Source organism: Engraulis encrasicolus, chromosome 6 (assembly GCF_034702125.1).
Source record: "Engraulis encrasicolus isolate BLACKSEA-1 chromosome 6, IST_EnEncr_1.0, whole genome shotgun sequence".
Taxonomy (NCBI): Eukaryota; Metazoa; Chordata; class Actinopteri; order Clupeiformes; family Engraulidae; genus Engraulis; species Engraulis encrasicolus.
Genome location: NC_085862.1, coordinates 47,435,180 through 47,443,965, shown reverse-complemented (window position 1 = coordinate 47,443,965; position 8,786 = coordinate 47,435,180). Strand labels below are relative to the sequence as shown.

The 8,786-nt window shown below is 41.3% G+C and overlaps 1 protein-coding gene across 1 annotated transcript in view; it reads left to right on the top strand.

Annotated features, from left to right (window-relative positions):
* Positions 1–2,235: 2,235 nt before the first annotated feature.
* jak1 (Janus kinase 1) overlaps positions 2,236–8,786 on the top strand; it is an 82,396-nt gene continuing 75,845 nt past the window's right edge. Inside the window, exon 1 of the mRNA XM_063201807.1 lies at positions 2,236–2,536. The gene's annotated coding sequence lies outside the window, so the exon portion shown is untranslated. The remainder of the gene's footprint in view (positions 2,537–8,786) is intronic.

Sequence of the window (8,786 nt, the reverse complement as noted above, 5' to 3'; positions counted from 1 at the left end):
CTACATACTATGCCTACTATTTGTAGGGTGGTCCTAGGACCACTATTATTTAAAAGACACTCATAAATCAACAGTGATATAGTCACTGCTGTGTTAAGACAAGAATGCAATAGGCTATCTTATAAATAGGCTATCAATAAGTTTGATTCATTACAAATACACAAATTACATAAAACATGATGTATGCATGTGTGTTTGTATGTATGTAGGCTATATATGAATGTATGTATGTATGTTTGTTCATGTTTGTATTTGTATGTATCTATGTATGTGCCTGTATACATGTATTGATCTTTTTGGAGATGCAGGCATTTTCACCGCATCAAGCTGCCTGTAGCCCACTATTCCGGGCAAGTACACAGTGCTTTTAACTCGCCTGTCTCGTGGGTCGGATGGGAAGTCCCTCCCCTTCAGCCTGCATGTCAGAGGGACTGGCCTGCTCTTAAAGACGCCGTGCACGCTGCACACCCAGCTTCAGCTCAACACCGCCTGGTGGCACACTGCTTGCTAAAAGAAAGATGTTCTGATTGGGTAATTCATTATTTTGTGAAAACTGATTAAGTTATTTAGTTCATGGAGAAAATATGTGTAGAATCAGTTTTATTGTTGCTGTTTTGATATTTTCTGGTTAATTAAAAGGTTAAGATGTAAACTTTTTATGTGATTAAAGACCAGCAGAGTGACAAATCCAATAGGCCTATATTATATATTACACTTACGTAGTGTATAAGTGTCATTAGGCCTACGCCTAAACCTATCGCCTGATTCCATGAGTTTGGCAAGTGTAGTTTTTTCGCACACAATTTTTAACATTTTTTTCCCGTCAAATTTAGTACGCCTAGGCCTATTTTTTTTCACTGTATAATTAGTGTCCATATTCAGACTGTCAGGTCAGAAGCACCCAAAAACAAGGGTCAAAGTAAAATGTAAAAAAAAACCCTGTCAGAACACAATGGAGAGTTCATCTGGATAGATAGAAGATGTAGGCCTACTGTATAGTGTAGTCCAGTGGTTTTCAAAGTGGAGGCCGAGGACCCCCGGGGGGCAGCGAAAAGTTAGGGAGGCTGCGAAAAGTTGGCAGGAAGAGTAGGCTATAGCAAAGCAAAATTAATAATTGAATAAGAATAACCAAATAATTAATGTGCACACAAAATGTGCCAAAAATAAGCTAAACAATACTCCAATTAGTTAAGAAAAGCATGATAATAATGTATTGCATCTCTGAACATTACTGTTATTATTTTACAAACTTCAGTCAGCCTCTGAAAGGGGGTGAAAAAATAAATAAAATTCTAGCATGAATCCATGTCAGAGGAGACTTGTCTGGCTGGCTGGAATGTAGGCTACTGCCTTCGCCTTATCATGGACAAGTTTGGGATACCTGGTCTAGTCATCATCTCATATGTTCATGGAAATAAGACAGGCTACTGGAGGCGATAATTATACTGCCAACTGCAGTAGTTCAAGTTCAAGTTCAAGTTTTATTTTGCCATATCAACTGTGTAAAGTACAGTTGTTAGGAATGTTATTTGGTGTGCTCACACATAGGCCTACAACAATACAAACTGGGGGGGTGTATAACATAATTAATGAACAATGACATAGCCTACAAAGACATTGGATAGGCCTACATTGAAAAGTGCAGTGAAATATTTAAAGTGCATGGGATGGCCCACAGGTCATGGCAACAACTTTACTAGCTAGATTTACGTGTTTAGTGAGTAATGTTTCATTCATCTCAACGATGAACAGTGAAAATAATGGTCATGAGTCATTGTCTATTTTGCTTATCAATACAGTTGTGTATGTGACTTTAAAAAAGAGCTGCAGTCACACATTATCTTGAAATAGGCCTATCTTGTCTAAAAGTGTTATGTTTAAGGCTGTAGGCTGCCTGCCTCTTATGTGGTTCCGCAAGACGATTCTTATTTAGTAGGCCTAGAAGTTAATTTAGGTGGTAAGAATAATGCATAATAGGCTAGCCTGCTGTACCATTAGCCTACTATTCAGTGATTTAAGCAAATGCTTAATGAAAAATATTGGCCCTGAGTTTTTCATAATTCATGACCAGCCTACCAAAAACATTCGCCTTCCACAAACGAACGGGTACAGAAAGTATACAAATGGACACAATGAAACCGTGTAACCACTGATTGTCATTCTGTAACCTACAGGGTTAAACAAAACAATGCTTGCATATTTGATTGAAAGGAAAACGAACCAATCAGACGCGCCTCTGCAGAAGTCTTTTCGGGAATCTGCCTGGTCGTGGTTTGAGAGGAAAGGTTACCGACGTCAGAGATTATTAGGTACCTACCGTGGTGGTAACGGTGCTAGCTTGGCACGAGTTCGCATCAACATTTTTGGGACCCTCTGAGTTGTCCAGGGCTTTGTTGTCTATTCGAAACTTGTCTCGATTTTACACTTTTGGATCTCTGTGAACGGAACTCTTCAGACCGACATTTCTCCGTGAGAAAGAAGATGTGCGGATATATACGGAAGTAACTAGCTTCCAATAGCTAGCTCATTTCTCGAGGTAAGTGGATAACTTTAGCTTTTCTATCCGAATTAAACTAAAGCAATTACGCTTGGAATTAGCGTTTTCCCACGGTCTGATGATGCCCCACTGTTTGCATTTAAGGAGTCAAGTGTTAAATCAATTAAACATTGTAAACGAGACTGACGACAGTGATATATTATTTTGAGTCTCTGAAAGTGACAACTAGAATGCTTGGCACGGCAGTCGGGATATGCTGTCTGATGGGATGTGTCATGTAGGCTAGTTCAAGCTCTACCGTTAACCAAAGAAGAAATGTCCGGACTGGACAATTTGTCACAAGAAGATACAACAGCTACTCTGACACACTAGAAGGGAACGCATGATGTACTTGGGGGGAAATAAGAGCTAGAGAAAGCATTGTAATCACTGATAATTCTCTTTCCTTCCCGTTATAACAGTGATTAATCACTTTATTGGGAGGAAATTGGCGTATGGACTTGATGCTGAAGGGCATGGCGCTTCAACAGCATACAGCAACACAGACTTTGTAATGAACAGCCGCCGTTCTACCAGCGAGGTGACATTGTTTTATCGGCATCCCAGTGGTGTAACCCAGTGTGCTTACATTTCTGTCTTTCACACTGAAGAAAAACTGACAATATGTTCACAAGGGATCAGACGAAAATAAGTTACAATTTCATTTACAATTATTTGACAGTCCGATGTAAAAAAAAAAGAGCAACACCCCATTCACATCGTGATGCATTGTAAAATATGAAATGGAATAAGCTTAGAAGAGCATATTATTGAAAAATGTATTTTTTTTTACCACTGCAGTTGTAACCACAGGGGCTGTGCTATTTAGGCTGGCAGTAAAGTAAACGCATTTAATTTGGCTTTCAAAAGGAGAGTAAGCCTATTAAGTAGTAGACTACATTTTTGCATGCTCAAAGTTATTAAACTGGATATTAAATGGATATTAAACTGGTTGGGCTATATGCCTACTGTGGCCATAAATCCATTTTGAAACAGGGTCTTTATTGGCATTTTGTTGAAAGAATATTGAGTCTTTGACCCATTGTAGTAATGACACAGAAACTCGGTAGTTTCTTCATCTTCGATTCCCCCCCCCCCCTCGTCTGGTTGTAGCTGATCTGGTATTGCGATCCATAGCCGTAGCCCATGTAGCTGCAGCATCAACCCCCTTGTTAATATGCTGCTTCCCTCTCCTAGGCTAAATAGTTTTGATAACACTTACTCCAGAGTCACAAGTATGACATGACCATGTCATACATAACAGTGTCATAACGCAGTCATGGACGTGTCATAAACATTTACCATTAACATTGTATGGCTGTTGTCATTGAGTAACATTTTGGTTATGGTAAAGACAACCATAACAATCTCAACTTTTCATGACCATAAAACATTAAGTAATGGTATTGACACAATGTTTATGACTCATCCATGGCACTTTTGTGACATTAAGACACGGTCATGTCATACGTATGGCACCGGTGGTACTCATAGCCATGCTCTTTCATGGCTTCTTGAGTCAGCCAGTTATTTAAATGAAAATAGAGTTTTACTCCAAGTACATTTTGCAGTTTTTTATATTGAAGTTGATTTTGTCTTTACAATCTCATAAACATGTGGTAACATGTTTGTTACAGTAAAAAAAAAAATTAGAACAACCCCAACAACCTCTGTTTACTCTTCCGTATTGTGAAACTAGTGGACAGACAGACAGACAGACACACACACACACACACACACACACACACACACACACACACACACACACACACACACACACACACACACACACACACACACACACACACACACACACACCACATAAATGCCTGCTTGAAAAGTTGACAAGGAATAATACTGCACAACAAATTTGAAATGCTTGCAATAAAGGAAACAGTCTGACTGCAACACTTGCTCAGCTAAACCACTGCACCTAATGGTGTTGGACAGAATGAAAAAAGAACACCAAATGAAACATATTTGCCAAAGAATGAATTTGAACTTATTAAATTGGTCATCATAAGTGATAAGCAAAGGGAAAACTGACCTACCCAAAACCCACCCAAATCAGATGGCACAAATCTCCTAATTAGCTGTGAATGATGAAAAAAGGCCACATTCTGTGTCTGATCTGTTAGTTGACTTCATACAGCACTGTGTGTGTGTGTGTGTGTGTGTGTGTGTGTGTGTGTGTGTGTGTGTGTGTGTGTGTGTGTGTTTGTGTGTGTGCGCGCACATGTAACTAAGCAGCCTTTTGGAAGAAGGGACAGGACAGGGTATTCTTCACTTTCACTGTTGCTGTTCAATGTTGCCCATCTGTTCCCAGAACAACAGTCTCAGTGTATCTATCGACCTGTGCTCTTCCAGTAATGTTTATTTATGACTGCCACAAGTTCTACTTGTCTTGCCAAATCTGGTGTACTGGGGTACTTTTTATTTGGAGGACAAAGTGTTGCTTTTACTGTAAAGTGTGTGTCAGTGAGAGAGGGGAAGACCAAGTCATCGGCAGCATCGCTAGTTGCCGCTGCTCTCCCTTCTCACACCACCACTGCCACTCTGCCTCTGCTGCTCCACACTGCCTGATGTGTGTTTAGGAAGACTAATCAGTCACACCAACTCCAACAGCATGAAATCAAAGCCCAAAGGAAGCAAATCCCCCACAAAATGTAACCTTTAGATCGGAATGTTTTCTTTGTCATTCTTCAATTGTGACCCTTTTGTCTTTTTTTGGTCCAACTACTAATTTGTTGTTGTAGACAGAGCTCTTAAATTGACTTTTTTCATTACCAGCCAATATGGCTAGTAGATGTTAATCTACTTAACACACTCACTAATGGGTCAAAGTGGCTCGTAAGTTGGTCTTTTCTACCAGCCAAACTGAAATTTCACCAGCATTTGGCTGGTGGGCTGGTGTACACTTAAACCCCTGCTTGTAGGTACGCAGTAAATTGTATTGTATCAATTCAACGCTTAAAGCCGGACTTAACTGACTCTAGATGATGAATCAATACTGTGAAACGCACCGTGTAAAAAGGTACGCTAAGGCTGTTGTCTGTAGTTTGTGTTTGCACTGTGGTTTCCTCTTGTACGTTGTCAAGTGTGAACTAGCGTCAACTCTGTGAAGCCAGATGAGGGTCAAAGCCTCATGAGGGTGTTGAATTTCCACTGTAAAATAGAGAAGAAAATGATAAAGAACGCAGCAAAAAAAAGATGCAGTGTCATTTCAACATTTAAAGTCGAGTTAACATCATCTGTATTTGGTCCCAGACTACTCTGTAAGTGTTGAATTAACACTGCTTTTTTAACTGTGTTTGAGAGCAGGATATTCGGCCCGGCCAAGTCATGTTCTCCCTAACCATCTGATATTTTCATAGCCGTGTTAGATGGTGAGAATGTCAAGTGTATTAGCAGGCTTGTTGCGTAATAGTGTTAAGATGATGATGCTCATTTCACCATTGGTGCCTTGCAAGTGTAGGATGGTTTAAGTGATGAGTCTGCCTCAGAATACTGATGCATGATTCGGATCAGCTGCAGTCATTGGAAATGGTGTGTGTGTGTGTGTGTGTGTGTGTGTGTGTGTGTGTGTGTGTGTGTGTGTGTGTGTGTGTGTGTGTGTGTGTGTGTGTGTGTGTGTGTGTGTGTGTGTGTGTGTGTGTGTGTGTGTGTGTGTGTGTGTGTAAGGGAAGTTTCCATTAAGCAGTTTCCAGAATACATGGAGACCCTGAGAGGTAGGTCCTGCTGCGACACTCTATCACTACACACACACACAAAGATACATACACACACACACACCCATTGAGTGTGTGTGTGTGTGTGTGTGTGTGTGTGTGTGTGTGTGTCTGTGTGTGTGTGTGTGTGTGTGTGTGTGTGTGTGTGTCTGTGTGTGTGTGTCTGTGTGTGTGTGTGCGTGCGCCGCTGTGGTGAAACAGGCACTGCACTGCAGGTGAGCGTGGTCCACAGCAGAGAGAGAGGCAGAGGCGTGTAGAGGGGACATGGCACTCTGCAGAGTGATGGCCTGCTCGGGATGCAGAGGATAACACGGCACACACACACACACACACACACACACACACACACACACGCACACACACACGCACACACTCACACACATGCACACACTCACACACAGACACACACACAAACTTACACACACACATACACAGACACACAGGATGGTGCCGCCCACAGGGGTAGGCTGTGGCTTATAATGGATAATGATATGCGCCTCATCCACACTCAGAGAGAGAGAGAGAGAGAGAGAGAGAGACAGACAGACAGACAGACAGACAGACAGACACAGAGAGAGAGAGAGAGAGAGAGAGAGAGAGAGAGAGAGAGAGAGAGAGAGAGAGAGAGAGAGAGAGAGAGAGAGAGAGAGCAAGCGATAGAGCGATAGAACGATAGAGCGATAGAACGCGCGCGTGAGAAAAGTGTACGCTGTGAGTATTGTGCGTGTGTGATTGTGTACCTTGTGTACCTTGTGTTGGCATGTGTGGATTTGGCGTGTGTGAGAGAGAGAGAGAGAGGGGGGGGGGTCTTGGACAGCAAGGAGAGGACAAGGGAGGAATGAACAGCAACAAGACTGGAGAGTGGACTGTTTATATCTTGGGGTCCAGCCCAGCGCATGATGAAAGACTAAGATATATGATGAAACACTTATGTCTGCGAAGGTCCTTATTCATCCAGTTCATGTCGAGTTTAGTTTGTAGTAGTAAGCTACTGTAAGTTAAGCGGAAAGAAGGAGTCAATTTCTCGATGATGTTAAACGGCTGTAATGTATAACAGATCTCTGTCAAGCAGCTCAACAGTCCTCACACACATGCACTATTTCAGTGTTTCCTGGAAAATATATGTTAGTCAAGGTGGGCTGCTTGGTATCATAGAGATGTAACTACCATGATTGGAACGCCTATGAAATAGATAAACCCGCCGAAATACAATTATGTAAGTAAAAATTACATAAATCTTCATAATTTCAGAGGACCTAAGGTAGTTAGTAAGCTAGGTATTAGATGACCACCTTAACTAGAAAGTTCTAGAAAGTTATTCACAATTGCATTTTCCACGATTTCTCTCTTTTTTTTGAATACTGAAAAATACTGCCAACATTTCAGAATGATGTATTCATATTATGAATTTCATAATCTTTTTTGAGATATTGTGCTATGCTATGTTATAACCGGGGCATGTACTGAGCCTGAGAATAATGAAGATGGCATGACTAAGGGCAGACAGATATTATCGGCCGAAATTTGTGTTTTTTAAGTGTATCGGTATCGACTGATACACATGTGGTTTTGGCCGATATGCAATATTTATTATTATTTTAGGTTATTCAGGTTTTTTAAAAGCACCAAGACACTTTATTTTTGTAATACTTGCTTTTTAGACATTACTTGATTGTTAGAGTTCGTGTTTAAATGTTACACGTTCTACCTCAATTTGATGATGTTAAATAAATGTTTATTTTTAACTTGAGACCTGGAATATTTGTCATTTTTTAAACTTTTTTTGCCCATATCGGCCTCAAATATCGGGTATCGAAAATCGAGTATCGGCCAAGGGTGATGAAAAAAAATTGGTATCGCATCGGCCATTGAAAAACCTGTATCGGTGGACCCCTAGGCATGACAGGGAGGTTAGGGTGAGAGGAAGCGCCGCGGAGAGTCAGAGAGTACTAGAGTGAGTCTACTCTGTCCAGTGAACACAGCCAGGGTGCTGAGATAATAGGATGACTCATCACTTACTCATGGACACACACACACACACACACACACACACACACACACACACACACACACACACACACACACACACACACACACACACACACACACACACAAAGCTTACAGTTTGTTGTGAGTAGTGGGTGGCTCTGGCTCTGTTAGGTCCATTACTGACCACTGAGTCACCCGCGTCATCCTCATGTAGTATGCAAGCCCCCTCATCAGTTAAGTTACAACACCCTTAATCAACTCCAACACTTCACCACAATGTGTTCCAGTTCCTTATTTGCATTAGTCAGTGAATGAAGAAACAGACAATTGACAGTTGCGATTCTCTTCTAGTGTGCGGTGCACCCAGACGCCAAAATCGGACACACAATCGCTAGTCATGTAGTTTGAGCCTGGTTTTAGAGTCCGAAATGTTCCGTCCTCATGGCAACCTCCTAACCCAGACTAGTCCATCAGATTGCCAGATGGAAAGGCATGATTCATCATTCCAGAGAATGTGTACCTCCACTGCTCCA